We start from the raw sequence: 26,459 nt of genomic DNA on the forward strand, positions 1-26,459 counted from the left end.
ATCTACGACTCAGACACGAGAAACGACTCCAGAACAGATGGATTCAGATATTGATCAAGACCCTCTGACGCCTCCGTCTGCCAAGATATTAATGACTAGCAGATGGCATAGAAAAAGCATTCGGCCAAATGTCAATGGAGTACGGAAGGAAAAGAAAACAAAAGCTCAAAAAATGTCAGTGTTACTACTCATGTAAAAGAATCCCTGTCTGAAAATCAAACATATATGGAGTGAGACCAATACCATTCAGTCAGCATTAAATCCGATACTGTGATGTGGATACTCGGAAACTAACTATATTATAAAGAGGAACGGTGAAACCCACAACATCGTCACTCATTACATATGTACGAGGAAGAAGCCTATTGGCGAATGAAACTGTTCCATCACCTTTTCTTTCTTTCTTTCTGTCTTTCTTTTTGACAAGATTGGATGTTGGTTTTGGACGATAATTAAAAGGTATTATGCGATTGGAAATGATAATCCTGAAAGCAGTAAAAGTGCTTCACGTTAACATTTATAATGATGAGCTAGATACGTATGAACTATTAACATTATAAATTACCAGTTAATTGATAAGACGAGTTCAACGTATGAAATATACTTGAAGACACAAAAATTGTGTTCTGGAATTTGACTGAGGGCAGACTTGTCTAGTGTACAATTTGATTTTGAGATGTGTTACCAAATCAGAAACTGCGGGAACGGTTGCTTCAATTTGTATTAAGGTGTTCTTAGTGAGATTAATTTTTGCTCTACTGTTTTTCTTGTGAAGAATGTAACGTACTGATGTCTATTTAGTGATGTGCCGTGTACTGTATGTGTAACGTAAATAAAACAGGAACTGTATGTTTTCATGGATTGTAATGTCAAAGGTTTTTGTCAATCAAGCTATTTTCAGAAAAAAACACGTTAGGTCAGGTGCTGACCACCCTCTGTAAAAAACTGAGATATGTTTTTCAGTTTTAGATTTTGAGACACGTCATGGGTCATGGTGCTTTCACACAAAACCGTTCCAGAAAACTAAGAACAAAGATGGAAAGAAAAACAGAAAAGAATAGGTAGCCTCTTTCACTAGTAATCGAACATCCTGAGTCCCAGGCTCGAGCCTCGCCACCGCTTAAATTTTGAATAAAGTCGTCTACAGTAACAGCCAAACACCTATGGTATAACGAATCATCCTCGTTCTGCGAATGGCCTTTTCAAAGAGGGCGGAGGAGCGGTCAGAAGTTCAGGGATCACTTTTGAACTTGAGATTGGAAACTGCCCATAAAAGGCAAGTAGGTTCCGGATTACTTCCTCATCCGAGTCTCCGGGACAGGATTTCCGGGAGTGAGGGGGGGGGGGGGGGGAGGAAACTCCCGGGAAAATAACCAACAAAATAGACATTCTGCGAGCCGGAGCGTTGTATATCAAAAGCCTCAACGTAGCAGGAAAGGTATAAAATCTTAAAAGTGAAATGCAAAGGCCTAGAGAATAGCGAACGGCAGTGAAATCAAATGGAAAGAGGATAAGGATTCAGACGAACATAAGGAAATATCAAAAACATTTCAAAGTGGTATAACTACTGGACGCTTTGTCACATACAGAAGTTCAGTAATATAAGTTACTTAGAAATGAAAGTTGGTATGCAAATTGATTGTTCACTGCCAGTAATCCGGAAAAAAAGAGCATAAAACCGTTTGGGATGTGTTTGGATGGAAGAGTACAGAAAGTTAGGGAGGAGACTGATAAGAAATGGGGTGGTACTCTGCAGAATCTATGAGGAGAGGAACATGTACAAAACACTGACAAGAAGGAGGGACAGGACAATATGATATGTGTTCAAACTTCAAGAACTAACTTCTACGTACTAGAGAGAGTTGCAAAGGGTAAAAGCTGTACGGGAAGGCGGAGACTGAATAATATCCCAGAAATAATGAGGGTTATTGGTGCAAATGCTTCTCTGAGATGGATAGGGTGGCACAGGAGAGGACTTCGTGGTGGGCCGCGCCAAACAACTCAGCAGACTAATGAACCCAAAAAGGAATGGCCATCCAGATGGAGGTTTTCCATGATTTCCCTAAATCGCTTATGGCAAATGCCGTATGTTTCCTTTGAATAGACATAATACCTTCCTTTTCTTTTACGAGCTTGTGCTCCACCTCTTATGACGTCATTGTCGACGAGACTCTAAGCACTTATCTTCCTTCATCTTTTTCCAAAAATAAAATAAAGAATAGAAAGTTAAAAAAACAGAAAACGGTATGTTGGCGAGTTGGTAGTCATCTCTTGCTTTGATCTCATTAAGCTTTCCAGAAATCGCCTATCGCTACGTACGGTCGTATTCAATCCAAGGTTCATCGCACTCTTGCCTGCCTTATAATCTTGGCCTGCGCAGGCCCTAAAGTTTTTTGTGACGAACCCATTCCCCAAACGCCGACCATTCTGCCCCGTTCGAACTGACCCATGTGTTCGGCGTGTCCACCTTATTTGACGACTTTCCATTAAGGGGCTCCGGAACGCCCTATACTTGCAATGTTAAAATAACGCTTATAAATTACATCTTTCCTCACAAAGTATTTGAGGTAGGAAGTTGAACTTTTTACAGATTATTTATTGGAATATTGGCTACAACTTAACATAGGGATTTACAAAATTTTAGTTCATTTATTAAAGATGATTTTTTTTCAATTGTAATGAAAATTCACAACATTTTTTTGCAATTTTTTATTTATATATTCAAAAATATACAGTTTTTTGGAAAAAGGCTGTGTTAAATTATGCAGAAGGTACTGTGTAACATTTACTTAAAGTTTGAAAGAAATATGTTTGGAAGATCCTTCGAAAACATGTAATTAGTATGAGAAAATAAAAGTTTTGGGAATCGAGCGACAAAGATTGGATTAACTTTTTAGTGCATTCCAGGTCCATAGGATGGATTATCTTCATCCTCTGCAAACTCCTCCTCCAGCTTCCTCTTGTTCCTCCTCCTGTTTACTCTTGCTTGTATTTCTAGACTCTTTACAGCCCTGTCTGCAGCCCGAAGGCGTTCCTTGTCTAAAGCAAGCATCGCTCGTACCATGTTAGAACCTATCTTCATTCCCATATTTCTAAATACCTTGCACCTTACAATGTTGCCATAATTGAAAGTCGCAACAGCATCATACACACCAAAATGAAGTGTTTCTATTCCAACAAATACAGTCTTGGGGATTCTTGACCATATAACACTATTTACACTTTCATTGGGATTTTGAGTTTTTCCGTGAATATACTTTTTCAACAGTTCAGGAGCTGCTAAGTCTCTGAAAATAGGTTTTATCACCTCCATTATTGCATGAGGCAGACTATGCTTATGAGTGTACACTTCACCAGTTAGCAATCCTTTGTTATATTTACACCAACTGTCTTCCTCTTTGGGACACAAGCTATGTTGGGGATTTTCATCGGTTGAAGAAGTATGAAAAAAAAGAGCCCAAACAGCCTTCTTCATTTCGTCGACACTTTGTGTATTTTGCCTAATAGCCATTCCATAATAGTTCTGTATTTTGTCAATTACACTGTCAGTTAACCTTCCCTTCCCATCCAACCCTTTACCGTCACTGAGTTTTTGTTTCTTGTACGAAGCTATCAGTCGCCGAAGTCTTGTTCCCATTTTTCTTAGAGAAGTGGGTCATGTTGATAAGGTTATATCAGATAATGGATCACAGTTTCGCTCTAAAATTTGGCTTCTTACTCTATGACGTCGTAAGATTAAACCAATTTTCATTTCACTTTTTCACCCTCAATCTAACGCTTCAGAGAGATGGATGAAGGAAATCAATAAATTGTGTCGTCTTTATTGTCATCAGAATCACAGAACGTGGGATCAGTATCTTCATATTTTTCAAAACATTCTGAATGAACTTCCTAATGACTCAACTTCTTTACCGCTATACTGATATTAAAAAACAAAGCACCGACAAATCGCATTTCTGAAATCGTTCCTTTTCCGCCTTCACGGAAACTGCGGCATTCTGAAGTTGTCAATCTGGCTCTACAAAATATTGCATCTGCGGCTGCTAGAAGAGAGAAATCAGCTAAACATCCTGGTCGTTTAAAAATTTTGTCAGTTGGTCGGAAGGTGTTAATTAAGTCTCATTGTTTGTCTCACAAAGGAAAAGGCTTGTGTCGCAAATTTTTTCTGCTTTATAACGGTCCATATAGAATTCGCAAAATTATTCATGATAACACTGTCGAAGTAGAAACTCTTAAATCTCGACGCTCTAAGGGAATACATCATATATCTAACTTTAAAATTTTTGTGGAATGATATACTTTTCAAAAATTTTTGTGGAATGACATACTTTAGAGAAACTAACAGCTACATGTAAACATGCAGAGAATACAAGGATACCGCGCTGTGTTTTGGCGGCGGCACATACTCAAACCAACAGTCAAGTCTGCGCGCCGCACAAGGCAGTCGTTGACCACAAACAATTGCTTTCTACGTCACGCGCCTACAGCTGATCGAGCGCTCAGTGCGAATGCACTGACAGCCGTAAACATATACACAGTCTAATTTCTCCGATTAAATTCAGTATAAAGCTATATTGACTTGATAAATTATGTTATTAACGTTCAGTATTTTTCAGGATACGGTTGTGTAAAATATTTAAGAACTTCAGGTAAATTCTGTGTGTGTCCGACGTTAAGAGGACTTACTATCGAGAAAATTTCAGGAATTTCAGGAATTTCGAAGAAACACTAATAAACTAAAAAGGTAACTATTAATTGAGTTAATTTTTCAGGTAACGTATTTCCACTTAGGTACGTACTGCTGCTCGCGATTACGTGATTCATACTTTGTGCTAATTTCATGTTCTATGAATTTACTTGTGAAGCGACGTGCTTGCGTACGTTAACTGATTTTGATAATGATTGATTAATGAACAGGGTTGTTATTTGTATATATTATGCATCGCTTGGCTGCACTGCTTTTTCACTGATGTCATATTGTTTTTATGTACCTGCTGTGCTTATTTATTTAAATTATAATTGTCACCTGATTAATTGTGCTGACTGTGATTATGTATGTAGGTTACACTTTGTGATTTATCTGCTTGCGCCTTTATGTTTACTTATTAAGATTACATATGAGCATTTATTTGCTTATGCTGATATGAAGCTAATGATCTGTTTATTATGTAAGATATATGTTTGCTGCTGTGTGTATGGATTGCATATTTATACATTTCTGTTTGTTGTCATAACTATTCTTTAATTTGCTATATATAGAAATGCTGATATACTGTGTACAAACATAGAGTTTAGGTCACACTGTGGTATTAATTATAGATTATTCGCTTGGCAGAGCCTCGATGCAGGAATTGTGCTGCATCCACTTGTTGACATTCTGTTCTCTACTGGTATATTTACTCGCTATTGCATGTTTTGCTTACGCTCAGTGCCTTATATTTTTAAGATAAGAAAATGAACTGCTATAATTCGACGAACGACATTAGTACAAGAAACTTCATAGAAGTCACATGAGCTGGAGGTTTTATGGAAGCTGTATAAATTTATGCTAATAGGAAGGAAGCTAACGACGTGACATACTAACACTAGATTTAGACCATTGACAGTCATTACACTGCATTCTTCGTGAGCAATTGAAATAGGAAGTGACACTTGACACAAGAAATACTCCACATGTATGTTTCTAATTTGCCATGAGTCTTGAAGTGGTGTACACACTGTGAAATATTATGATCATTCACACTCCATAATCGTACTTAATTACTGAGAGTTATTCAAACTAAAGGCTGTTAGAGGTCATGTATGCATTTCTTTTGTTTAATGATGGACAAGGTAACCAAAATGTATTTTATAATTCATAATGAGTAGAATATTTGGCTCAGGTGGACTACACAAAGGTTGTGTGTGGACATTTTGTCTTCGGATTGTATGGGATGATGAACTGAAGTTTGCACTAGGATTTTATCTGTACTTGTTCGAGGAGACTGACTAGAGGAAAGAGTTGTTATGGAAGTGAAATGATATTGGTGCTAAGGTTTATATGTATCGACATATTGAAGAGGTATTATTGAGGTATTGAGATTATGTGAAGTTGATGATTATTGGAGTTTTAGTGGACAAGAGGTAAGGTAAATGATATTGATGATAAGGTTTATATGTATCGACGTAAGACGTATTATTGAAGTATTAAGATTATGTGATGCTAATGATTATTGGAGTTTTGGTGGATAAGAGGTAAAGTAAGTGAGGAGCATATTTTTTTGTTGGTTTTATGGAACAAGGAGGATGAAGATAGCAGACTAGAACACTAAAGTGGAAGGAAGATTGTCTACACACACTTTGTTAAATCAATAAGCAGTACATATTTTTTTTGGAGAGGGGAAGCAATTGCATATCTTGGCTCATTGACAGTTGTTCAGCAACAGTACATTTTGATCTGGCTTGGCAAACATTGGTCTTGACATGATGACTATGACGTTGACTAACTATTATTGACTGTTATACATTGCTGCCACTACTACTTGATACACATGATGAACATCAAATTTTGACAGAATTGCATTTACACAGTTAACACTATTCAATTACACAGTAGTACTTAATGTGGATGAAAGATGAGTGAATGTGTTTTGTGTGTTTTCCCTTCCTAATCCCAGAAAAGTGGTACCGACTTATCTCCTAAATATTATTTTACTTGCTTGTTGTGGCTTGCACTGACACCCATAAATATTATAGGTTTACTGATGTTTGTGTATTTGTAATAGTTAATATGACAATTATCTGATATGATTTGTGTGTTTGTTATAATTTGTATGTTTAGTGTAAGAGCATTGAGAATAATTTTGTAAAAGCAATTGTGTGTGCATTCAAACTATTGTTCATGCCTGAACTGTCTGATTAGTGATGGTGAATATTATGCACTGTTACTTGTACTTTTTCTACATGATTGGTGCCACTAGGACATGTTTAATTTCTGCTTATAAACTCTGATGAACTGTGTGATCAGTGATAGTGAATATTATGGACTGTTACTTGTACTTTTTCTACATGATTGGTGCCACTAGGACATGTTTAATTTCTGCTTATAAACTCTGATGAACAGTGTGATTAGTGATAGTGAATATTATGGACTGCTGTCTGCACCTGCTCAACATTGCTGGGTGCCACTAATGGAACTGCTTCTACTGAGATAATGTCACTTGTTGCTGTCTGCACCTGCTCAACATTGCTGGGTGCCACTAATGGAACTGTTTCTGCTGAATAATGTCACTTGTTGGTGTCTGCACCTGTTCAACATTGCTGGGTGCCACTGATGGACTGCTTCTACTGAAATAATGTCACTTGTTGGTGTCTGCACCTGTCAACATTACTGGGTGCCACTGATGGACTGCTTCTACTGAAATGATGTCACTTGTTGGTGTCTGCACCTGTTCAACAATGCTGGGTGCCACAGATGGAACTGCTTCTACTGAAATGATGTCACTTGTTGGTGTCTGCACCTGTTCAACATTGCTGGGTGCAACTGATGGAACTGCTTCTATTGAAATGATGTCACTTGTCGGTGTCTGCACCAGTTCAACATTGCTGGGTGCCACTAATGGAACTGCTTCTATTGAAATGATGTCACTTGTTGGTGTCTGCACCTGTTCAACATTGCTGTGTGCCACTGATGGACTGCTTCTACTGAGATAATGTCACTTGTTGGTGTCTGCACCTGTTCAACAATGCTGGGTGCCACTAATGGAACTGCTTCTACTGACATAATGTCACTTGTTGGTGTCTGCACCTGTTCAACATTACTGGGTGCCACTGATGGAACTGCTTCTACTAAAATGATGTCAGTTGTTGGTATTTGCACCTGTTGACTATTGCTGGGTGCTACTGCTGGAACTATCAACAACTTGTTTTTTTTTTTTTTTTACTCATTCAAAGCATTTTATGTGAACATTTGTATAAACTGATTTTTTGTGTATTGTGTAAACTATTATGTAAAGTCACATGTATGAAAGAAGTTGTATTGCTTACTGTATTTTATATATTAGGTTATTGAAAGGTCAGTGGAAAGCCAAAATTTTATCTAATTATGTGGTATTTACGTATTAATATTATCTTTTATTTTTGTCTGTATTTTTGTGGACGAATTTGGTGGTATTTTCACCACCAATGCTGGCAAAAATACCATCAAATTCTGGCCCGTGGAGGAAGGGCATATGAAAGGTGGCTACACTGAGCCACAGCGCCAGAGATTGCGCCAAAGAGTATTATTCAGCCGCCTCCACTGGCAATGCTTGTCGAGAACTCGTAGTAGTCAGTGCTTGCTGAGATGTTGTAGTGAAAAGTTCTTGTCGAGAAGTCGTAGTGGAGAGTGCTTGTTCCATGTTTTATGCAGTTGTTTGATGGAATAGACAGCAGATGTTGTTCTAATGGAGATATTGTAATGATCAGAGTGCTTTTCGTCAATATATATCAAGGTGAAAAAAAATTCCTTTTCTTTTTGTTATTTCAATGTCTTAAATAATGCGTCATTACAGGTTCAGTCAACAAAGCATCTGGCTAGTGTTCTTGTATTAGAGTGTAATTCTGGTTTTCTTGCGCAATTATAGTATTTCTATTTTTTAATTACTTCAGTATAAATGGTATTTAAAATTTCTTGTCTTGTTGAAGAAGAACCTTGCCAGATGTGTACGTTGAATCACACTCCCACACACAGAACAATTACACTTGTGTTCTGGTTTCGTAGGTTTTATAGTTGCTGGGGACTTAATTAATTAATTGTGTTAACGAAAATTTTCTTTCATTCTTTGTTGTTATTCTATGCAGTCAGATTGCGTACAAATACTAGTCAGGGCCAACCGGTTACGAGACTTCGTAATCGGACATACAGCTACTAAATCAAAAAATTAAAATTATTTGCATTCTATTTGATAAGCCCCCATGCAGTATGAACACTTATCACATTTCAGTTGTATTTCACTAGCAAGTCCGACGTGTTTTACTATGGAGAGTTCCAGACCAACTTCACCACAATGAATACATCTTACACAGTTTGAAAAAATTCCATTGAGAACCGACATATCAAATATTTCATTCACATCCGATTCGCCCATAAAACATTCATAGTTTTCAATCATTGAACCAAGCTTCTTCTGTGAAGTATTTTCTTTACCACTTTGACTGCTATGGGCAAGTGTACTTGAGAGGTTAGGTTCAGTCACTTGGTTATTGTCTTTATTGTTTACAGTAATAACACATACCTTTGGCTTTCCAACATTTCTCCTTTTCTTAAAAGCCTTCAGAGGATTTCTAATAACTTTACTTTTACTCATTATTATACTTCAACAAAACAGAGACTCAAGAAACAGAATTAATTACGAATATTTTCGAGATAACGACAGAGTAAATAAACATGAAACAACCGACAATCACACCAGCGATATATATTGAAACATCACAGGTTAGCCACAACACATACTTTATCTCACATCACTAAAATGTACCTGATGAACACGGACGTTAATAATAACACCATTTGACAGCAGTTTAACAGCGCCACAGTGGGTCACGCCCATGTAGAACACATTTAAAAAAAATTTAAAAATAGTTGTAGTCTTCGGAATTGAATAAATTATATATCTATTAAAAGGTAATAGTCTGCAGATTCAGAAAACGCAGAAAAGTAAAAATTGAACTTTTCATGATTTTGAGCCTTTCCGGAGCCCCTTAATGAGCCTGGCACGTGGCTCACCTTATCAGCCGCAGACGACAAGTGGGTGTTGGGTCTCACTGTACGTTATCTCCCTGAAAATCCGAACAAACATTTTTTTGGTTCATTGCTTTGTCCATTTTTCCAGTTTGAGTTTTTTTGGATCATTCTTTTTTGTGCTGCCCGTCTAACAAATTAAGCGTTGTTCACTGTACTAATTCAATCTACACATACTTAAACCAAAATAATGACTCTGTTAATCAAAAATTTTTGTACCTTTTGTCCTTTCGCAGCTGAGAAGAAACAGTGACGTGTGATGTCGGTTTCAGTGGGGACCCCTACATATTAATGTTGTTTGTTATCTTTAGATCCCTTGTTACGATGGTGCTCTGTATATCCAGTTTCTCTACCTCGGTATATGTGCCACTACGTGAGTCTTGAAGCGATGGACCGAAGTCCAAGGCATAGAGCCGGAAGCAAGACGCAGGCATAGTCCAGCGTTATTTCAGTAACCAATTAGGAGGCATGCCAAAGACTCCTGACATAGAGCTATTGAGTTAGAGTCTCTGGTGTTTAGCGTATTTAGCATTTCCAGTAAGGCAGACTACTTTTGGAATACATTTCCGTTGTAGCTTGCATCGACGCCCGTCACTTTTGATTGCAGCTCTGCGACAAGGAAAATAGCCCTATTGCTCCCTGAAATATCGCTGTAGCTTTTGTATAAGTTTTAACTGTCGGTGGGATAGTGCTCAGGGCAAACGCAGACAGAATTTCGTATGACAAACACACTACTGGTTATTTAACGTTATGGAAGAGAACGTACGATGTTACCCATTACTTGATCTTCCATACCACTTCACGTAGAACCATAGCGTATTTAGGCTGCAGCTAGTTAGAGAACCTAAACCAAACCTGTTACACAGTTTAAAGCACCTTACCCTCCTGAATGTGAATTCCCTACTCCGCTTATTGCGTTACCTTATTTGCCACCGGTAGTTACACCTCCGCCGAATCTGGGTGGAAAGTAAATAGTGAAAGCAGGCTGTTTCAAATGATGTTGTCCACTCCAGATTTACAATCCAAAAGAGTTTAATTATACGTTGATAATAAATAACCTAATAATTATGGCCATATCGAGCCTCGTTTTCTGTAATTTATGCATAGATAAAGGGTAAGTCATACTACACTCTATTGATGTCCTACAACGTGATCGTTCGAGTGCAGTAATTCAACACTGGAGTGATCCATATAACTTGTGATGAGTAAATCATTAAAGCGTTCCATAACTACAAACGTTCTTCAGGTATAAGAGTCATATCCATACGAAAAACGATGCTTACAGTAAGTGTAATTTAGAAATATAGTCCAGTGTTGTCACAGTTTGCAGAATGCGTGACTGAGGATTAACACATCCATGAAATTAATTACGAGTTCACACCCTGTCACTGGAAAACAGTCAATGTATAAACTCTCAATCACGGAATTTACATAACAGTTAGCTTATTTGGGGAGGGGACCAAACAGCGAGGTCATCGGTCCCATAGGATTAGGGAAGAATGGGGAAGGAAGTCGGCTGTGTTCTTCCAAAGAAACCACCCCGGCATTTGCCTGAAGCGATTTAGGGAGATCACGAAGAACCTAAATCAGAATGGCCGGACACGGGGCCGGTCGAGGTGGCCGAGCGGTTCTAGGTGCTACAGTCTGGAACCGTGCCACCACTACGGTCGCAGGTTCGAATCCTGCCTCGGGCATGGATGTGTGTGATGTCCTTAGTTTAGTTAGGTTTAAGTAGTTCTAAGTTATACGGGACTGATGACCTCGGGAGTTAAGTCCCATAGTGCTCAGAGCCATTTGAATCATTTGAACCGGACGTGAGTTTGAACTGTCGTCCTCCCGAATGCGAGTCCAGAGGGCTACCACTGCGCCATCTTACTTTGCAGTTTAAATAACACTCGGCACCTTTTATGACTTGTGATTTGTGCTAAATCGTCTTGGTACATTGTGCAGTAATTCTGGTCTCAGATCTTGCTCCTGTCATAAACCCTCCGTAGACTCGCTAAAACGACTCGCACAACCCTATTTCATAAGTTAGTAGTACATTCAGCAACTGTCGTTTGCTGTCTTTTACAAATTACAGTTAAAGATTTATATCCGTAATTAACTGAAGAGTGGGGAGAAATTCTTCTGAATGTGAGCTTTTAGATACAACAATAATTGGTGTTGAATTACGCTAACTAGTTGGCCAAAATATGGTATTCTATTTCAGTAACAATGTTGTAGATAAGAATGCTAAATGAGTGAATGTCTTGCTAACATAATACCATCGTTAGCTGTGTAAACACTTCGCTTATTTACGTACATTTTTGAACTACTTTACTTGAAAGTTAGTAATGGGATATATGTTTACATACGAACACTCGTGGTCTAGTAGTAGTGTCTTTGAGTAGTAATCAAAACATTCTTAGTCTTAGTCTTGGGTTCTAAGTCGCCATCGCTTGAATTTCGATTAATAATTAGCATTTGCGGCCGGAGGCGCAGCCAGAGGTTCAGGGGGCTCTCCTGTCCTTTGGATGGGAAACCATCCCTAAAGGAGAAAGAATCAGCAATTATCAACGATATGAGGATGCTGAAGGCAGTGGAAACCACTGCGTTAAAGACATATTATCTGTGTCCACAGGACTCGTGGCCTGTAATTAAAAAAGTGTCATGGCGATCTCCCTGTTGACAAAATATTCCGGAATAGTCCCCCATTCGGATATCCGGGAGAGGACTGCGAAGGGGGAAGAAAGCACGAGAAAAATCATGAATTACCAACGAAAGGATAACGTTCTACGAGTCGGGGAGTGGAATGTCAGAAGCTTGAACGTGGCAGGGATACTAGAAAACCTGAAAATGGAAATACAATCTAGATATAGTAGAAGTCAGTGAATTTAAATGGAAAGAACACAAGGATTTCTGGTCAGATGAGTATAGGGCAATATCAACAGCAGCAAAACAATGGAGTAACGGGAGGAAGGTAAGTTCAAAAATGGTTCAAATGGCTCTGAGCACTATGGGACTTAACATCTGAGGTCATCAGTCCCCTATAACTTAGAACTACTTAAACCTAACTAACCTAAGGACATCACACACCCATGCCCGAGGCAGCATTCGAACCTGCGACCGTAACGGTTGCGCGGTTCCAGACTGTAGCGTCTACAACCGCTCGGCCATCTCGGCCGGCGAGGAAGGTAGGGCAGACAATGTGTTACTGTCAACACTTTAGTGATAGTTTGATTTATCATCAGAATCGACAGAAAACCAATACCGACAAAGATAGTTCAGATATAAACGCCGACGTCGTAAGCTGAAGATGAAGAGACAGAAAAAGTATGAGGATATTGAAAGGGTAATAAAGTACTAAAGAGAGATAAAAATCTAATAGTTACTGAGGACTGAAATCCAGTTGTAGGGAAAAGAGTAGAACGTCACAGGAGAATATGGGCTTGGTACATGGAATGAGAAAGAAGAAAGAATAATTGACTTCTGCAATAAATTTCAGTGATTAATAGCGAATATTATCTATACATGGAAAAGACAGGATCATACGGGAAGATTTCAGTTACATCATGGTCAGAAAGAGATTCCGAAATCACGTACTGGACTGTAAGGCGTATCCACGAACAGATATAGACTCAGATCGCAATGTAGTACTGATGAAGAATAGACTTAAGATTAAGAAATAAGACAAGAAGATTAAATACACAAAGAAGTGGGATACGAAGGCACTAAGGAATGATGGGATATGCTTGAAGTTCTCTAGGGCTATAGATACAGAAATAAGGAATCGTTCAGTAGGCAGAATAGCTGAGGAGAAATGGACAACTGTAAAAATGAAAATCACAGAACTTCGAAAGAAAAACATAGGTACAAAGAAGATAAATGCGAAGAAACCATGTGTAACAGAAGAAATACTTCAATTGATCGATGAAAGAAGGAAGTGTAAAAATATCCAGGGAAATTCAGGAACACAGAAATACAAGTCGTTGAGGAATGAAATGAATAGGAAGCGCAGGGAAGCTAAGACGAAATGGCTGCAGGAAAAATGTGAAGACATCGAAAAAGATATGACTGTCGGAAGGACTGATTCAGCATATAGGAAAGTCAAAATATCCTTCCTTGAAACTGAAAGCAAGTGTGGTAATATTAAGCGTTGTAGTGTAACGACATAAGTTTTTTATAAGATATTTTCGTTTGATATATGACCAAGTGCAGACTTCGTCACATACGTCAGTTACAACCCACTTCAAAATGATTTATATTCTTTTTAAATTGTCATAGAATGGTTTTTGAACGAAACTGTAAGACATCAGTTGAGTTGTATGCAAAGAATTACATCACTTGGGCCAATTGGTTTTCGTAAACTTCTTCGATTTAAATTTCGTTTGTTTCTCCTCAGAAATTATATTGATACACGTTATCTTGAGTTAATCGATATCAGAATCACACATTGAATAAACCTTTGAGATTCAAAGTTTCGATGAACGCTGTCAGAATTCAATAATCTTGTCAAATATATTATTAATCGTTCATATAATTCTTCATAAATAAATCCTCAGAACATGTGTTTCAACTTTAGTAGCTTCCTACACATACAGATGTGAACTTGACCGTTGACAAACTAGGACTGACTTTTCAATAAGATTAAGCTCTCTATGACGTCATTGTTGTACAAAAAGAGTACAAAAAAGTTCATTTTTAATTTTTAGAAGCATGACGCAACAACTCGGTTCCAGGATCTTCTGTTGCTCTTTGACTGTCGACCCACGACGTATAGTGGCCAGCAATTTCCTCTCTGGTCGCGGCAGCTATGATGCTGTCTCCGTTCGTTGCGCCGCCCTCTCCGTACATGAAACATAAAAAAATACAAAACTTTTAGATAATTCACAGCTATTACAAATACTAAGAAAAATACATAAACAAAACTAAATTGAACTTATATTCACCTGCAAACTGGGGCTGACACTGGTGGATGGGTGACGCTTCAATTTCGTCCCACTACATACCCCACCCACAAGCTCAGTTTGTCAGGTTTTAACCGAAAATAAGACCTTGTAACCTCCCCCTCACTTATCGACCTTAATGACAGTGAAAAATGAAACCGCGTGTACCTACTAGGAATTTTGGAAAAGCAATCGTCACCGAAGTTAACATGTCGGTAAAGAGGGAGGAAAGGGTTACATCTAAATGAAAGGAAAAATGCAAGTGAAACTGGTGGAAATTAATTTTGAAATAGGGATAAAGTTAATAAAGAAAGTAAATGTGCGGCCATTACGTTAACAATCAACTAGCAGTAATTAGATATTTGAGATTTGGGGGAAATTACGGTCGCCAGTCCTATGGACAATTACTATAATAACTGAAAAGGAAAGGTTATTACACATATAATTAGCACTAGAAGCGTGGCAACTGAAGGTTGACACGTGTAGTGTGAAAACTGAAAGTTTGTCAGAAGTAATAAATTTCGCTACACTTAATTTAGCAAAAGAATTAATGAAACCGGAAAATCGAAAGTTAATTTAGTGACTGAAGTTAATAGTGAGCTTTCTTTCTGAAGCACATCGAAATACAGTTAGTCTTGGACTACCTCAACAATCATTTCTAAAACTACTTGAATCTACGCAATTTAGAAAGAAGAGATTTAACTTTGAACTTGAATTAAACGATTCTGAACAATTAACAATAGTAAAATTTAGTACGTACCAAGCTGAGCTGCAGTCACAGGTAAGCTAAAATACGGTAACAAAACTCGCGCTCTTAATTTGTGCTTGTGTAATCTAACTATTGTAGCCAGCTATGAATACTTAAATTGAACTTTGAAATTAAAGCAGTGAAATGGAATTATGCTGGCGTTTGAATTTCAACGACACTCGGGTTCATTTCGGAAAAGGGAAGGGACTCTGCTTGGCAATGCAATTGGGACAATGAGCAACAAAGGTTCATGCTAAGACGCTGTAATTTTGCGAGGCAAATGGAACAATTTGAAAAGCTGAAGTCTGCCATACAGTTCTGAAACTTTACGTGCTTTTAGTCTTCCTTGTTGGTTGATTGAAGGTTTGAAGCCGTCGATCGAGGAGGTGGCGACAGTCACTCATTGTCGGCCGTCGCTGTTGCAGAAGCTGGATGTTGGCGCGCCTTCTTCTCGACACGGTCACCAGGCGAAACGGGCTCTTGATGTGCGCCAGCTAATGCTTCCCGTCCGCGACACCATGTCAGAAACTCTCATAGCGAGTCGAGCGCAATTACATGCTGCCAAACCCCGAAAGCGCGGCAACTCGCGGGAGCGTCGCACACCACACCTGCTCCACTCGCTACTCCAGCCAGACTCCCCCTTTCTCTGCCCGCGCTCCACGCGGCAGAGTTAACACTACCAAAGATCCTACACACTTTGATTCTTCACACGACCTATCGATGTAATCGTTCGATAGCAGTTTTCCCTAGGCAAGACCCAGCGTAAAAATACAAATAATCTTTACACAACAAACCAATTATACATCGACATAAATGCATAAATATATATATACAAATAGTAAAACAATTACAATATGTAAAGACACAGAAATATCATATATTCAGGTAGCAAAAATAAGGAAAACAAATTATAGTACAATAGATAGAAATAGGAGGATATGCATTTCCGGCGTTACACGTGCCCCACATTGTCTGAGGATGTTCGTGTAACGTAAACAGACTCAGGAAATGTCCCAAAAAAGAAACAGCGGAAATGCATATGCTCAAAACATCAAAAAAATTTAGCATTCGTCTAATTAACCATAAACCAATTTTTAGACAATAATAATTGAGTGGAGACACTCCTAATCTTATTCCACTCTGTCATCTTGCACAAAATAAAACAGGTTGACAACATATTGAAATTCATAGAAAATATAGAAAATGGTTTAGCTATTCCAAAATCATTAAAATTCGTAACACTATGAGAAATGGAATACTATTTGCAAAATTAATTAGAGTACATGGTCATAAAAACAGGTAGATCAAAATACGCAAATAAATAATTAAATAGACTACACATTTTATATAACCTTTTCATAATTAATATTCTATTAATTAATAATCTATTTAACGCTAAACAAGAAAATAATGTACAGCAGATCGACAAAAACATAAATATTAACAGCAGAATTCTTTCAGCTGTCCAGGAAGAAAAACAATTCCGCCTTCCGTACCCGCAAGTACAAAGAATGCCGACAGCGGCACAAGAGCCGACAGCGGCACAAGAGCCGACAGCGGCTTCGCCTCGCAAGTATTGTTGCGCCCGCCTGTGCGGCACGCTTGATCTCACTCGCCTGTGTAACGGCATTTCCAGAACGTCCGTTTCACTGAATTCTTTAGGAAAAACTCACTCCCGAGTAATCTCAATGAGTCCCTTAATACTATCACAGTGGATAACTCAACACTGTCCATCATCACACGCATGTACTAGCCTGAAACTTAAAACAGCGTCTAAGTACATCGGCAATGACTAGTAAATCACATGTTTATGGAATCTTACAGCTATTTACAAAATCATATTTACATTCCTTAATCTACTGTGACTCAGCTGAAAACTTAAACTAGCAGCTTGGATTTTTCAGTTGATTAGATCATGATTAAATTGATTAAAATTAAATTGATTAATCAAAATTAATTACTTATTAATTACAACTTCTTTAATGACCTTGGTCAGTCAAAAGCATGGCAATCTAGGAAATCGTTAAATCTTACACTCTATTTTACATACTGTACAAATTACCCATTCTGTGGTATTAATCAATCCTAGGTTGGTACAATTTCAGGTCTACAATGTTCCGTATACCTAATAGTTTTCCAGAGCTTGGATACTCTAAGCAATAAGCATTTGTGTGAGGTATACCAATGACTTTATATGGTCCATTATAAACAAACTTAAATTTAGAGATTTCATGGTCTATCTCGCTCGATTTCTCATGAGCTTTTACAAGTACTAAGTCTCCGATTGCAAACTTAGCAAAACGCGCTTTAGCGTCATGACGACGTATGCGAGCATCGGCTTTTAACTTCATTACTTCTCGCAAACGATCCTTTTCACACCAATACTAATGTTAATCCGTGGAGGGAATTTGATTATCTCTTCCACTAAACTTTCTACACTTTTGTCAATGCCGAGATTCCTCACGTTACAGCAGTTCAAATTCATACCTACATCAATACCATCCGGCTAGTTAACAATGTGTATAGGCTGGTATTGCCTATGCACACCGTCTCCGGCCTCGTCAAAACTAACTACTATTGTTTTATCTTGTGACGTACATGTCAAAGTTTTGCTTTCGCAATTAATCACTGCACGGTACTTTAATAGCCAATCTAACCCGATAATTACTTCCGTAGTCAAGTCTGGCACGACGACAAACTGTTGTTCAAATCGTGCCCCACATATCTCGAAGTGGACAAAAATCTGTTCTGTGACCAGTTTACTGGCCTTCCCAGTAGCACCGATAATTTTCACTCCTGTTACTGGCATAACTACGATGCCAGGTCTATCTTTCAGTAACTCAAATATTTTCCCAGATACAACACTCAATTCTGCACCGGTGTCAATCAACACGTTTAGTTGTAGGTCGTGCATATTAACAGACACTACTACCCGTCTACACTTGTCCTCGACTGTTTCTTTATTTTCCCACAGTAAATCCTCGTCTATATCCAGGTCATTCCAGAAAAAACCATCCGGCTTTGATCCCAAATCCGGCTTATCTGGCGGCTTTTTCAGCCTCTACATCTACATCTACATCTACATATACATCTACATTGATACTCCGCAAGCCACCCAACGGTGTGTGGCGGAGGGCACTTTACGTGCCACTGCCATTACCTCCCTTTCCTGTTCCAGTCGCGTATGGTTCGCGGGAAGAGCGACTGTCTGAAAGCCTCCGTGCGCGCTCTAATCTCTCTAATTTTACATTCGTGATCTCCTCAGGTGGTATAAGTAGGGGGAAGCAATATATTCGATACCTCATCCAGAAACGCACCCTCTCGAAACCTGGCGAGCAAGCTACACCGCGATGCAGAGCGCCTCTCTTGCAGAGTCTGCCACTTGAGTTTATTAAACATCTCCGTAACGCTACCACGGTTACCAAATAACCCGGTGACGAAATGCGCCGCTCTTCTTTGGATCTTCTCTATCTCCTCCGTCAACCCGACCTGGTACGGATCCCACACTGATGAGCAATACTCAAGTATAGGTCGAACGAGTGTTTTGTAAGCCACCTCCTTTGTTGATGGACTACATTTTCTAAGCACTCTCCCAATGTATCTCAACCTGGTACCCGCCTTACCAACAATTAATTTTATATGATCATTCCACTTCAAATCGTTCCTTACGCACACTCCCAGATATTTTACAGAAGTAACTGCTACTAGTGTTTGTCCCGCTATCATATAATCATACAATAAAGGATCCTTCTTTCTATGTATTCGCAATACATTACATTTGTCTATGTTAAGGGTCAGTTGCCACTCCCTGCACCAAGTGCCTATCCGCTGCAGATCTTCCTGTATTTCGCTACAATTTTCTAATGCAGCAACTTCTCTGTATACTACAGCATCATCCGCGAAAAGCCGCATGGAACTTCCGACACTATCTACTAGGTCATTTATATATATTGTGAAAAGCAATGGTCCCATAACACTCCCCTGTGGCACGCCAGAGGTTACTTTAACGTCTGTAGACGTCTCTCCATTGATAACAACATGCTGTGTTCTGTTTGCTAAAAACTCTTCAATCCAGCCACACAGCTGGTCTGATATTCCGTAGGCTCTTACTTTGTTTATCAGGCGACAGCCTCTGTTCACATACAGTTTTAATTTCAACACATTTGTCCTGAGGCTTTGTCTGTAGCTTCGCCTCCAATACCGAAACCTTTTCCTATAACTCGTCAACTAGCGAGTGTTGCTTTGCTATCAATTCACTAATTGTCACCTTCGTTGATTCCTCTTTAGCCAGATTGATCTCATCTGCCAATCTACCTGGAGAAATGTGCCCAGTAGTATCTGCAATTACTTCCTCTAGATCTGCGCAACCCACACTGTTATCGTCTGACCGTATAACGTCAGCTCTAACCTTATACACACTGTAATCTATGTGGTTTTCTACCAATCGTGTCCGGCTATCACTAAAATTTTCGCAATCTTTCTCCTTAATACTTTCGCAATGTTTAAACTGGAGGTTTGCGTCGGATGGGTCGGCTACTTCTACCACTGAAACTTTCGGTAAGGTCTGCCGGTTAGGGCCAGAACTTTCCGTTACTACTTCAACATCCATGTCTTGCGGGACGAAACACGACCAATCTTGCTCGTGCTCCCCATTAACATCAACTATTTCTAGTAAAGTCTGCCGGTTAGGGCCAGAACTTTCTATCATTTCACAAACACTATCTTCCTGCGGGACGAGACGCGGAAAATCCTGCACGCGCTCCCCATAAACACTTCTCCCATACAGGCCCCTATAATCTCTTAGTTCGTCGTATAAGCGACCGAACTGCCTTAACCATACCTCATCCCTCTCTGCATCCCCTCGCTCGATGACGGACGTTTTATCCGACATCTGATCTTCTCTCAACACTTGCGAATCATTCTTAAACTCAATCTCCAGTTCCGCTGTGGGTATTACAGCTGCCACTTTATAATCGATTTCCGGAACACTACTTAAATTGTTCTCACTGACAGTGAATGTACTTCCTACTGCCGTGTATACAGCTGATCTACTACTTGTGGGCGCACTCCTTTCTCCTAACACTGGCACACTCTCCCGCCGTTGATTATTCCACACGGAATTTTCATATCGACGACACCTGGGTTTTCTCCTGCTATTGGGCCGCCAAAATTTCTCCACGCCCGGTCGGCCCCTCACCGGCGCGGCTAGTGGTTTCCCTGTCTCGTCCCAGCAGATACGGTCCCCGGATGCTGCTGAGGCGGCTGATCACACCCTCTGGCGTTATTACTATTCTGTGAAGCCCGTATCACGCTAGTATGATACTGGTTTCCGTCATTCCTGTTATTATTTGCATTGTACCGATTGTTATTACGATCCGAACCATTATTCTTATTGCTGCCATGGTTGCGGTATGCATTATTCCCATGGTTATCGTTACTGTGGTTGCTGTGGTACCCGTTGTTGTTACCACGGCCTCTACCACTGTCGCGATTATTGCGCCAATTGTCCTCGTCCTCCACTCTTTCCAGGAAATCATTTATTGTTCTGTGATTGCTCCCTACTTAGCGTTTTGTATCATCTGGAAGCTTTTTGTAGAGTTCCCAGACTATTTCGGATTCCGTGCGGCGATCACGCAAGTATTCCAACTTGCGGATCCAGCCCTCACAAAACTCCTTCATCGAACCGCGCGAATTCGCATCGAAAGGCCTCGATACGACAAATTCGCGCCAGACACTTTGCTGTTTTTGCTGTGACCAGTATTCAGCCAGAAACAAATTTTTAAATTCGTCAAAAGTCAGGTCCGTAATGTTGAGGTTTAAACCCCAACGCTTGGCGTCACCAGCCAACACATCAATAATCGCATTAATTTTTCTCTCATTAGTCCATGATCTGGGTGAAACTCTTTCACAATTCTTAATGAAATCCGTCGCGTGTATACCGCCTTTTTTCAAGGGGTCGAACTGCTCCTCTTTCGTCAACAATTCCGAACTATGTGCATAGATTGGCACATAGCTCTGTTTTTCGTCAAGTTTCTTTTCTAATTCCGACACTCTCGTAATTACTTGACAAGTGGTTGTCGCAAGCGTCTCTACTTCCCTTTTTTTCTCTTCGCAGGTATTAGCCTGCTTCGTCACTTTGGTATCTACTTCGGATACTAAAGCCTTTAAAGTTTCCACCTTCTTTTGATCCTCATTTTCACTAATTGAATTTGTTCCGTCACCTTATTCTCGATGATCGGAGCAACTGATTCTCCTATACTTTTCTCGATTCTGCTAATTTCCGAATAAAAACGGGTATTTATGCTCGCAATTTCCGCCTGAACGCCTATCATTTCCCGTTTAAGATTACCAATTTCGCTATTAATCACAACAATATCTTCTTTGATTTTATCAACTTTTGTGTTAACAACTCCAACATCGTTGTTAACAACATTAATAGCTTTGTTGTGACTGTCTAGCTTTCGTTCAAGTTTTTCAGACAGAGCTTCTTGCTTGGCCGATTTACTCTTGATTTCGTTAATCAAAACATTCAATAAATCAGTTAAATTCCCGGAAATTACCAGTTTTACTTCCGTAGCGGCTTCCTCTTTAATTGTCCCCCCATATTCCTTATCAAGGGATTCGCATTTGATTTTCACTTCCGACTCCGAAACATTTTCTAAAGTGTGGAATTCCATTTCTGCTCTCTGTTGCGTTTCGGCGGTCGCATCTTTCATGCTAGCCGCCTGTCCCTGAACAATGGGTACCGCGGTGCGCGTTCCCCACTGTTCGACCGATTGTTCCTTATCCAAGCCTACCAAATTTTGGTAATTGTTGCCTTCACTCATTTTAATAATTTTCAATATAAATGCCAAATCTCAATCAAATTAGGATTCCTCACACTAATATTCTCGCTGACGTATCGACCATTTCGTAACCAGTACTTTGTTACGAGATTTGTACAATGCAAGATTCGTGTCCAGAACAACCTCAAATTTGAAGATTGTCCTGTCACCAAGTCGGCACGTGTAACCTCCCCCTCACTTATCGACCTTAATGACAGTGAAAAATGAAACCACGTGTACCTACTAGGAATTTTGGAAAAGCAATCGTCACCGAAGTTAACATGTCAATAAAGAGGGAGGAAAGGGTTACATCTAAATGAAAGGAAAAATGCAAGTGAAACCGGTGGAAATTAATTTTGAAATAGTGATAAAGTTAATAAAGAAAGTAAATGTGCGGCCGTTACGTTAACAATCAACTAGCGGTAATTAGATATTTGAGATTTGGGGGAAATTATGGTCACCAGTCCTATGGACAATTACTATAATAACTGAAAAGGAATTATATAATTAGCACTAGAAGCGTAGCAACTGAAGGTTGACACGTGTAGTGTGAAAACTGAAAGTTTGTCAGAAGTAATAAATTTCGCTACACTTAATTTAGCAAAAGAATTAATGAAACCGGAAAATCGAAAGTTAATTTAGTGACTGAAGTTAATAGTGAGCTTTCTTTCTGAAGCACATCGAAATACAGTTAGTCTTGGACTACCTCAACAATCATTTCTAAAGCTACTTGAATCTACGCAATTTAGAAAGAAGGGATTTAACTTTGAACTTGAATTAAACGATTCTGAACAATTAACAATAGTAAAATTTAGTACGTACCAAGCTGAGCTGCAGTCACAGGTAAGCTAAAATACGGTAACAAAACTCGCGCTCTTAATTTGTGCTTGCGTAATCTAACTATTGTAGCCAGCTATGAATACTTAAATTGAACTTTGAAATTAAATCAGTGAAATGGAATTACACTGGCGTTTGAATTTCAACGACACTCGGGTTCATTTCGGAAAAGGGAAGGGACCCTGCTTGGCAATGCAATTGGGACAATGAACAACAAAGGTTCATGCTAAGTTGCTGTAATTTTGCGAGGCAAATAGAACAATTTGAAAAGCTGAGGTCTGCCATACAGTTCTGAAACTTTACGTGCTTTTAGTCTTCCTTGTTGGTTGATTGAAGGTTTGAAGCCGTCGATCGAGGAGGTGGCGACAGTCACTCATTGTCGGCCGTCGCTGTTGCAGAATCTGGATGTTGGCGCGCCTTCTTCTCGACACGGTCACCAGGCGAAACGGGCTCTTGATGTGCGCCAGCTAATGCTTCCCGTCCGCGACACCATGTCAGAAACTCTCATAGCGAGTCGAGCGCAATTACATGCTGCCAAACCCCGAAAGCGCGGCAACTCGCGGGAGCGTCGCACACCACACCTGCTCCACTCGCTACTCCAGCCAGACTCCCCCTTTCTCTGCCCGCGCTCCACGCGGCAGAGTTAACACTACCAAAGATCCTACACACTTTGATTCTTCACACGACCTATCGATGTAATCGTTCGATAGCAGTTTTCCCTAGGCAAGACCCAGCGTAAAAATACAAATAATCTTTACACAACAAACCAATTATACATCGACATAAATGCATAAATATATATATACAAATAGTAAAACAATTACAATATGTAAAGACACAGAAATATCATATATTCAGGTAGCAAAAATAAGGAAAACAAATTATAGTACAATAGATGGAAATAGGAGGATATGCATTTCCGGCATTACAACCTTTTCTATATACCATACTTAACTGTTAATACATTTTCCTCACATTTTACGTAATGTAGAGTCCTTGCTCTTAGATAGATTTAATCCTTTTAATACGATATTGTTGTGACTATTTGTCACTTACTCTTAATTGTGCTATTATGGTAATTCATAACCGAATATATGGAGATTACTCCTCTTCATTTAATAGTTGCTAATAAATCCTAATTTAGTACGTTCTTTAACGTTGTTACATTAGAACAGAGTGTTCAGATTGTGATAAATTAGTTTCAGTTTTATTCACTTACTAGAGTTATTCTTTCCAAAATGTATATTACTAATAAGTTTCTCACAATAACTAATAGTACTATTTACTTTACGTCATTCTTTTCCCTAATGCCTTATTTATGGCTGAGGTCAAGAAGAAATCAAGCAAAACTTTGTTTAGAATCTCGGCACAGCTTTCTTTACCTTCGGACACCTTGTTGGGTAATGGCAATTTATTTAGGAGAAACAAGCGAGAGAGCCCCGTTTGGTGTGTTCTATATTAACACTATTACAAACCTCTATTAAAGGCACCCTGCTATGTTCTCGTGAGCCATATAGCTCTGGACGCCCATGGTCCCTAAAATTATTAACCATCCCCTTTGGTTCCTACTATCCGAGTAAATTTAAATATACAAAATTCCTTTTGACCTAATAGCAAAATTTCTTCCATATAAATCCCCCTTTTGGTTATCTTTCTCTTTTTGAAGTACCAGTAGATTATTGTAGAACACTTGTTTAAGCTTTCTGTTTAATTCTTTAAAATAATACGTAACTATCACGAAAAACTTCACATGAATAAACTATGAACGCTCTTCCGTGTGTAATATATACTAAATATTAACTTGTTTAGGAATGAAGGGTTTCATTTGATCAACACTATATAATCCTTTAATTACACCTGATGAAGGTTCCATAAGAAGTAACGCTTTGGGATGTACAATCTTATGTACAACATATGGACCTTCAAAGATAAAGAAGAATTTTCTACATTCCTTACCGATCTTAGAACTTTTAGTATGAGATCGTACTAACACAAGATCTCCTACCTGAAATGAGGGTTAATTCTCCGTTCAGCATTTTTAACAATCTGTTCGCAAATTTTTTCGTTTGGATAGACAATTCGTAGACTAACATTTTTCTTTCCTTTATGTAATACGGTAGCCTACTTATTAGGACTCGTATTAGCTGACTTTCAATAATTGGTTCTTCAATTAATTTAGCACGGTTTAAATGCCCTTCAAAATAATTCCTATAACCTCCCCACCGTTTAGAATATGGAGGAGGGTCTAACAACCCTAAAGTTAAGTGTTGTTGTTTTCCTCTTGACCAATAATTTTGTTTAAACTGCTTAACAAAATCATCCCAGTCCCTAAATTCAGTTCTATGCAGTACTGCCCATTCCGCAGCTTCTGCTTCTAAATGTCCTATTACAAATTGAATCCGTTTTTCATTACTCCATTTAGGAGATAATGATGTTTCAAAAGCTTTTATAAAGATTATAGGGTGAAGTTCGCCTCCTGGTTTGAATACAGGAAATCGACTTGCTACATTTGAATTTGTCGTTATATCATCCAAACATTCTGCGAGAGAAATAGTTGGATTTTATTTAGATTGCAGAGACGGAGTTGCATCGGATTGGCTTGCCGTGATTTCTTTATTCGTATTGTTGTCGTCCGAGGTAGCAAATTCGATGCGACTGTTGTCTCTGATTACGTTATTGCTTCTACTACTTGAAATGTTTTCATTATTATCTAATTCCGATAACCGTTTAGTAATTTCCTGTATTCGCATTTCTGTATTGGATACACGATTAGCTAATATCGATTCTTCACTGTGTTCACGATGTGAACGCTCTGTACCTTCGTCAATGTTATTATCTTTGGCAGTCTCAAGGTTACTGCATATTTCAGTAATTAAAAATTTCATGTTTTCGAGTTCGGTATGATCTTTTTCTACTTGATGAGTTAACGTCTCTAATTCTACATTATCTATTGAAGAAATCTCTACAGGTTTGGTAGAGACCTCTTTAATAGATTCCAATAATTCTCTACGAACAGTTTCTGTTTGCATAGAAAATTCATCTCGTAACGTATCGTTATTTTTCTGTATTTCATTTACAACTAAGATATTGACACTATCTAGTCTCTCGGTTAAGTCAATAATATCGTTTCGCATGCGAGCTTTTTCCTCACGCGATTCCTGGATATGTTCTTCTAACCTTTTACAATTATCAGCAATCTTATTACTAAGTCCTACTAGTTTTTCCTGCATTTCAACTTTAGAAGCCTCTATTTTATCACTTAATTCTAGATTGGTTTCATTAAGATATTCCTGTAACCTGTCTGTAGATTTTTTTTAGCTCCCCTTTAAGTTCCTCTTTTAACCTAGCCGTAGATTCGTCGTTAG

Source organism: Schistocerca americana, chromosome 1 (assembly GCF_021461395.2).
Source record: "Schistocerca americana isolate TAMUIC-IGC-003095 chromosome 1, iqSchAmer2.1, whole genome shotgun sequence".
Taxonomy (NCBI): domain Eukaryota; kingdom Metazoa; phylum Arthropoda; class Insecta; order Orthoptera; family Acrididae; genus Schistocerca; species Schistocerca americana.